We start from the raw sequence: 9,529 nt of genomic DNA, 5'->3' as shown, positions 1-9,529 counted from the left end.
ACAAATGTCATTTATCCGACACTTGAAGAACATCGTAAAGGTCACTAGGTCATATCAAGCATGGTTATACGGACTCACAATAGTATAAACTATCCAATTGTTTACGGAAATTTATTCTTCAATTAGTTTTAATTTCATTAATAGAACTATTATACATCACAACCGGAGGATTCCAGGAAATTCGAATACAATGTTTTATTTTACTACTAAACTATTATACATACTGGTGGTAGCCAGGGTTTTTTATACAGAACATTCTATACGAAACTTATCTTACAAGACATCTAGTAGTACCCAACATACAAACTAATATGTTTCATATACTACAACAAGATATAGTAACAAACAATCGTACTTAATTCTATAATTTCTTAGTTTATGCATCAGGGTTATGTATGAAGAATATTCGATAGTCTGTGGGATGTGTGGTTTCTGCCTCATTTCCTCTTCCTTGTTTGGTTATGGGCTTAGGGCAGATCTAGACAATCAACCATCTGTTTCATATTGGTTTATACTTAACTAGTATAAACTATGTGATCATAGAAAGAACTGGTATTATCATGCTTTTACTAAAGAAAATATTGGATTTTCTTGCAATCATACGAACACTTTCACAGATTCATTAATAGGTTTTCATTACAAAAATATTGCATATGAACTCACCAGCTTTATGTTGATACTCTTTTCAAAATCGCTTGTATTCCCAGGAAATCAATAGACAGGTACCTCAGCAGACTTTTGAGAAGACGGAGCATATAGAGTCTCGTCTTTATATTTTGTTATAGTTTTGATGTATATGAATATGAATCAAACAGATGTAAATACCTTTTATATATATATATATATATATATATATATATATATATATATATATATATTTAATGTAATGGTTGTGTTTACTTTGATTACTATGGTGCAATTGTTATGATACTACGCATGACGGTTTGGGGGTGTGACACATATGCCTGCAGACATTTGAAGCCTCATGAAGCTAACTACCCAATGCACGACTTAGAATTAGGAGCAGTAGTTTTTTCTCTCAAGATTTGGAGACATTATCTATATGGAGTTTGATGTACCATTTACACCGACCATAAAAGTTTGAGATATCTAATGGATCAGCCCACCTAAATATGAGGCAACGTCGATGGTTGGATGTAGTGAAAACTCTGACTACGAAATCCCTACCACCCAGGTAAGGCGAATGTAGTAAACGATGCATTAAGTCGAAAGATGACTAACATGCCAATGAAGGGCATGTGCTTAAGGATGACGATAATTACCCCAGTACTAGAGATGATTAACCAGGATCAGAGCGAAGAAGTCAAGGAAGAAAAATAGAAAAGAAAGAGAGATTTAGGGAAAATCTTAGCCTTCGACATAGATTGCTTTGGGTCGTGGGTTGCTGACCTTGCATGGTAGGATTTGGGTTCCATACTCAGGAGGGACTCGACAAGTACTAATGGATGTGGCACACAAGTCCAAGTTCTCAATTCATCCAGGAGCTACATGGTTGTATAGGGACCTCACACACAATTATTAGTGGCTCTGTATTAAACGAGATGTAGCATGGTACATCGAAAGGTTTTTGACTTGTCGGAAGGTCAAGCCCAAACACCAAGTGTCGAATGAAAATATACAGCCTCTTGACATCGCGATGTGGAAATGGGAACAAACAACGATGGACTTCATCACCAAGGTACCAAAGACTCCTCGTGGAGTAGACACTATCTGGGTGCTAGTGGATAAATTAACCAAGAGAGCCCACTTCATAATTATCCAACAAAGCTCTTGGGCTGAGAAGCTTGCAAATATTTACGTGAAGGAAGTAATCTCTCGGCATAGAGTGCCAGTCTCAGTAGTCTCTGATAGAGATGTTCGTTTCAGTTCTCGGTTTTGGAGGAGGTTCCATGATGAGCTAGGCACCTGATTGCATATCAACACAACTTATCACTCTCAAATCAATGGGAAAAGTGAAAGGACTATTCAAACTCCAGAAGACATGTTGAGGGCATGTGTGTTTTATTTTTTTTGGAAGTTGGGACACATATCTACTGCTAGCAGAATTTTCATACACCTACAGTTACCATTCCAGTATTGGTAAACCTTCCTTTGAGATGCTTTATGGCAGAAAGCGTCAAACTCCTATATGGTGGGGAGAAGTTGGTCAATGAGTCATAGGGGCATTGATGTTGTGATCAAGACCACCAAACTTATTCAACAAGTATGAGAGAGACTGCATGTCGCTTAGAGTCGGTAGAAGAGTTATGCGGTTCGACGAAAGTCAGATCTTGAATTCCTAGTAGGAGACCTAGTATTACTTAACGTTTTGCCTTGGAAAGTCGTCATCAGGTTCCGAAAGAGGGGAAAATTAGGCCCAAACTATATCAAACCCTTTCAAATCATTGCCCGAGTAGGAAAAGTCACCTACCATCTGGATATACCAGAAGTGCTTAGTCAGATCCATAATACCTTCCACGTCTCTCAATTAAGGAAGAGCATTACGGATGAATCCGTAATTATACCTTTGGAAGACATTCACATAGACGAGTGTCAGAACTACATAGAAAAACCAATGGCGATTTTGGATACAAAGACAAAGACCTTGTTAAACAAGATAATCAACTTAGTGAACGTTCGGTGGCAAAACCGAAAAGGATCGGAATGGACCTGGGATCTACAAGAAGAGATAAGTAACAACTACGTAGAGTTATTTAGTTAGATTTTGGGGACGAAATCCTTCTAAGTGGGGGAGAGTTGTAACACCCCACTTTTACCATAGTTGTAGAATGTAATTATTATAAAATTCAAAATAAAAATATATTAATGCTGAGCTAAAATAATTGTCATAAACACATAGAAAACATCAAAAAAAATTTCGTAGATATATAGAACGCCTAAATCTGACTTCGTCTGAGGAAGTTATGCTTCTCTGAAGTATTGCGATAAACCAACGCGACTCAGCGTATTGTAAAAAGTAAGTTTTATATAGGTGGTTTATTAGCTTAATCAATCTAAACAAAATTTGTAGTAGTCGTTAAACCCAGAGCGTGCATATAAAGAACGCCCAAATCCGACTCCGTATGGAATATATATGTTTTTTCGAAGTTTCTGTGCAACCGAGTATAGCAGTGCGCAATGCAGAAATCGAATTTTAGAACAAAAGATTATCAGGAAAAATTATCTAAATGAGAGTTGAATATGTCACCAATAGGAGTCCATTGATATAAAGAACATCGAGAATGGAGTCCTTATGTAGGATTTATGCTTTCTGCATCGATCTCTAACAACCTAAGCGTATCATAATATAAAATTTTGATAGAGTGAGAAGTAGCTATTGGGATCTAACATAAAGTTGTAGATCTCATAGAGAGCTTTCCGAAAATATAAAGAACATCAAAAACAGAGCTCGTATGAAAAAGTTATGACCGTCCGAAAATCTGCAAAAAACCACCCGCGTTAATGATGTGGCACCACTGGAATGCGCCACGTGGCAAGCCGACCTTTCATTTCCTCCAAGAGGCACGATAACATGGCAAGATACGGACGTGAAACGTGGCACCATAGTAGTATGACACGTATCACCTTTCAGAAGAAAGAGGTGTGCAGGAACTGGAGCCCGACACGTGTGAAAAGCAGAAAGGAGGCAGCAAGGGCCAAGTGCACAGCGCGCCTGTTGGTCTTGCGCGGCGTTCCTCCCCATCGCCTATAAAGATCCTTCCAAAAATCATTCCTTCTCACCCAAATTTCCATATATCTCTTTCAAATCTCTTATGTTCCTTCGAGTGTGACTTTCTCCCAACTTTTAGGATATTTTAGTAAGGTTCTAAGGTCCCAGTACGCTCGGAAAATACTAGTGTTGGAGTTGGGATTCAGTTCACGTATTTTTCATGGTTTTCGCTAACACCTCTGTAAGTTGAGCTACAATCTCTCATCTTTTGTATATCTTATATTTATAGACGTAATTCATTATTATGGACCTAAAATTAAAATTTATCAGTGATTCCAATTCAAAATACTGATTGATCTACTAAGGGAGAGGTGCGTAGAATGGTCACGTTGGCTTGGTTGTTGGATTTCTGAAAGGCTATATGTCGAACTGGTCCTGCCTCCCAACTGCCCGGCGTGGCCGATCCTTATCTGATAGAGCTATTGGTATTCATTGGGATTAGTTTTGGGTCTAGCTTACATTACATACATCCATAGAACTAATAAACTATATTAATATTGGTTAATCACCGTTCAAGTATTGTTCGTCAGCTAAACTCTTCGGTTAATTGTTAATCCTCTGAGAATCTGACAGGGTGAGTTCTTTTCATTATATTGTATACTCCAGTACGTATCCACTATATCTTAGGATGTAGATGCTTGTAGTATACACTTAAGCAATTAGGTTAGATAGTTACCTGTAATGTTATAATATTGATTGCTATATGTGTTAATATATTATGGGGGAGTTGTGGGCGGTCCAGCTTCATGCTGAAGGCCAATAGACTCGGGCGGACTAGCTTTATGATAAAGGCCTAGGGGCGGACCAACTATATGTTATAGGCAAAAAGGGGCCGACCAAATATAAGTTGACGATCATTATATGTATGCATTATATATGTGTTATGGTATGGAATATTTTTGAGGGAATTCACTAAGCCTCTGCCTACAGTTGTTGAATAACTGCTTTGCAGGTTCTTCATCAGATCGTGGAAAGGCTCACGCATGACTGTACCGACATCGAAGCATCAATAAAGTTTTATAGACTTCCGCTAAGACACTCTTTATATAATAATGATTTGTAAATAAATAAAAATGAAAAAAATTTCCCTTTAAATTCGGGGACGTTACAAATTAGATGCAAAGCTCCACGTAAACCGGTTCTTGTATCCTAAACAAACGCCTCCATCCCGTGCAAGTAAGTCGGATTCCGTCTTGCAAAAACATTTTAGTTAAATATGGCTCGACTTCTCGCAAGAGCCCCGCAGCTTCAATCTAATTCCAATCCAAAATGGTTGGAATTTCAACGTCTTAAGTACGTAGCCAAGTTGACTTGCTCTTCCATTCTTGATACACCCCGGGCGCCACAACATTTGGAAAATTATACCACAAGAATTCCCTATGTCATGGTCACCTTTTGGATCCCATTTCTGCAAAATCACACAACAAAATATTTCCTACAACAAACCACAAATCAAATAAATAAGAAACAAATTAACTATTCTCCCTGCCCAGTGCGCACGTCGTGGTGTATGAACAACAAGAACAGTTCGTTCTAAAATCAGTGAAATATGTTGTTGTAATCCAATTTCCATCAAAGGGGTTTTATTCAGGGTAGATTTCGGGACTACTATGCATGAATTAAGCCACAAAAACCATCAGAATCAGGAAAATTTCGACCGAATAACAAACCCTAGAATTTTCTACTTCTTGACATCAGCCATAATCTTTAAATAAAAGCACCAACAACATATACTATGTAGTAATAAGTAGTTTAGAGTAAGAAATCGCTAACCTTTGTGGATAAATCGAGTTAAAATTGATGAAAGATGAAGAAGATTGTGAAAACGGCTCTTAGAGGGAAGGTGACAACATGGGGGAGGTCGTGTGGTAAAAAAATGAGACAAATGACCGGTTAGGGATTAAAAGTAACTTCTTGCTTAAAAATTAGGCCCACATCGTGGCTATTTGGTCCACGTTGTGTGCTACAAGAAAATCCTACTATAAGTAATAAAAAAAAATTCAATCTAGAATTAACACACCCCCACACTTGTTCGTTACTTTCCCTCGATGAAACAATCAAACCGTGGGTTGCCTCTCGAAAGCGCTTCTTTTTAGGAGTATTGAGTTGGACTCCTTCCCGCACTACGTTGCAATGGTTTCTTCCAAAACTACATCCTCTCCTTTCATGTCTTCCCTTGGAATTCCCTTTTTGTAATTCTTTACTCGATGTCCATTCACCCTAAACGTAGTTCCATCTCCTTGGTATAGCTCAATTGCTCCATGTGGAAAAGTTTCTTTGACCATGAACGATCCATACCAACATGTATTTAATTTTCTTGGAGAGAGTTTCTTCCTAGAGTTGAAAAGTAGGACCTTTTCACCGGGCTCAAAATTCTTAATTCCTATTAACCTAGCATCATGTCATTTCTTTGTTTTGTCATTATAAATCAAAGAGTTAGTTTATCCTTCATTTCTTAACTCATCTAAGGCTTTCATCTGCATCCATCAGTTAGTACACAATTTGGATACTTCCAAGTTACAAGTATTTAATGCCCAAAATGCCTTGTGTTCGATTCGACCAGTAAGTGACAATTTTTACCAGAAAACTAGCCTATAAGGTGTAGTACCAATTGGAGTTTTAAAACAGCTTCGAAACGCCCAAAATGCATCATCAAGCATGTCGGACCATACCTTTTTATTACTTCCTATCGACCTTTCTAAAATTATTTTTAGTTCACGATTTGTTATTTCGATTGGCCCATTTTTTTGAGGATGATAAGGTGTTGCAAACCTATGGTTTGCACCATATTTTTGTAACACCTATTTTTTCATAAATTTAACGACAACACGTAAAGTTGGCGCTTCCACCCACTTCGACACGTAATCAACCACTACTAGTATGTATTTGTCACCTCTTGAAGCCGGAAATCATCCTATAAAGTCAATCCCCTAAATATCAAACACCTCACAAACTTGAATGATTTTGGGGTCATTTCATTGCGTGAAGAGATTTTGTCGGATCTTTGACACGAATTACATTCCTTGACAAAGGTTGTTGCATCCTTGAATATGGTAGGCCAAAAGAATCCCGCATCAAACACTTTCTTTCCCGTGTATTGAGCTCCATAATGCCCTCCTGTTGGTCTACTATGGCAATGATATAAGATGTCTTTGGCTTCTTTCCCAGAAACACATCTTCTAATGATCCCATCAGCACAACTGCTAAACATATAGGGCTTGTCCCAAAAATAGTACTTGAGTTTAGAAAACAACTTCTTCTTGGTTGGTAGGAAAGACCTTTTGGAAGTTAATTACTTTTCAGGTAGTTCACGATGTCCACGAACTAAGCATCTTCTCCCTCGATCACCATCAAGTATTCATCTAGAAATTTTTTATCAATCTCTTCTTCTTTCAACTCCTCGAGTTCCGAGTTCTCTAATCTTGAGAGATGATCGGTCGCCACATTTTCTAACCCTTTCTTGTCTTTTATTTCAATGTCAAACTCTTGAAGAAGTAACAACCATCGTATCAAGCTTGGCTTTGCATCCTGTTTACTAAACAAAAAATTTAAGGCAGAATGGTCATTAAACACAATTGTTTTAGACATGATTAAGAAAGGACAAAATTTCTCAAAATCATAAACTAGGGCTATTAATTCCTTTTCCATGGTGGTGTAGTTTTGTTGACCCGGGTTGAGTATTTTGCTTGCATAATAAATTGTTTGAAATGGTTTTCAATGCTTTGCCATAAAACCGCTCCTAATGCAAAGTCACTAGCATCACACACCAACTCAAATGGTCGGTTCCAAGTCGGGGCTATCATAATGGGGGCAATAGTTAATTTTTCCTTAAGAAGTTCAAAAGCTTTCAAACAATCGTTAAAAAAATGAAAAGCAACATCTTCTAAAAATAATTGAGTTAAGGGACTTCTTATGTGTCAATCTTAGCTCGATCCACCTCTATCCCCTCTTTGGAAACCTTTTGTCCTAGCACTATTCCCTCTCTAACCACAAAATGACATTTTTACTAATTCAAAACCAAGTTGGTCTCTTCATACCTAGCAAGAATTAAAACAAGGTTAGAAAGACAATTATCGAATGAATAACCAAAATCAAAAAATCATCCATGAACACTTCCATGAACTTCCCACCATGTCATGAAAGATATCGGCCATGCATCTTTGAAAGGTAGTCGGCGCATTGCATAAACTGAATGACATTCGTCGATAAGCAACAGTTCCACTAGGACATGTGAATTTGGTCTTCTTTTGGTCTCTTGGATCAATGGGAATTTGAAAGTAACCCGAAAACCCTTATAACAAACAATAGAAGAGATGGTCAGATAATCGTTCGAGCATTTGATCAATAAAGGGTAAAGGAAAATGGTGCTTGCAAGTGGAATCGTTTAACTTGCGAAAATCAATGCACACTCACCAACCGGTTACCGTTCTAGTAGCAATGAGCTCGTTCTTCTCGTTCGTCACCATAGTCATCCCTCTTTTCTTTGGAACCACATGAACCGGACTTACCCATTGGCTATCCGAAATTGAGTAAATAATCTTGGAATCCAACAACTTCAACACCTCCTTCTCGAACACTTCTTGCATGTTCGGATTGAGTCTACATTGTGGTTGAAGTACAGGCTTGGAACCTTTTCCCATAATGATCTTATGCGAGCAATACGAAGGGATTACCGCCTTGATGTCGGAAATCATCCATACTATGGAATTCTTTCTTTTTTTCAACACTTTTACCAAGCTCTTCTTCTCTTTAGGCTTCAAATCCTAGGCTATGATCACAGGATTCTATTCATTATCTTCGAGGAAAGCGTACTCCAAATGATCGGGTAAGGGTTTGAGAAATTAATTGTGGGTCTGTTTAGTGGCCATGACGTGGGCTTCTGATTTCCACGTCGTGGGGTTCCTTTTTTCCGCGTAACATCATGAATTTTCTGATGGCCACATCGTGGGTACGATTTGGCAATGTAACATTATGAATTTTCTAATTGCCACGCTGTGGGGTTCCCTTTTCCTAGTAACATCATGAATTTTCTGAATGCCACGCCGTGGGGTTCCTTTTTCCCCGACAACAACGCCAAAAACTTGATGTGCATTTTATATACATGTTTTTAATTTATAAACCAAACTCTCTAAACTAGCTAAATGTGATAGGCAGTGTACGTAATCAAATAGTAATATAGTAAGAAAGTAGGGTGTCGAACACGGGGGGAATGAGAATGATCAAAAGCTGATTTCTCTACTAAAAGTTAACTAATTTTAAAAGCAATTGAGGGGTTTTTCTATGTTTTTACAAGTCCAACTTACTTAAAAAATAGGTATCACAAAAAATTAGTTAACTAACAAAAATCAATATAAATTAAGGTTGAAAGCAAGATATTAAAGAGACTTTCATTTAGATACGATTCACACTACTCCTATAGTTTATTTCTTGGAAAGTGCAATGGATTAAGTTGTTGTTGTTTATCGATTCCTAAGGTGATTAGACTTTATGATCAAAAGAATAACCTATTAGTAACACAAATTCATTCATTCATTGATCAGGTGGAAAAATAAATAAGAGTACTAGTATTAAGTTAGAGTTTTGCTAAACTTGAACTAATGATTGACATTAATGTATAATAACATCAATTCAATACATGAATGATCATCACATATTAGCTTCCACATTTATTTACCCACTTTCCCATTTATAAATCCATTTTGAAGAAAACTATTTATTCCAAACATATTTATTGAAAATCAGAGTAATATTAAAGCGTGAAATCTTCATTGTTGCTGATGAATGTGTATAGTCACGCCT

Source organism: Lactuca virosa, chromosome 9 (assembly GCF_052849685.1).
Source record: "Lactuca virosa cultivar CGN04683 chromosome 9, Lactuca_virosa_CGN04683_v6, whole genome shotgun sequence".
NCBI lineage: Eukaryota > Viridiplantae > Streptophyta > Magnoliopsida > Asterales > Asteraceae > Lactuca > Lactuca virosa.
This window is presented reverse-complemented; position numbering follows the sequence as displayed.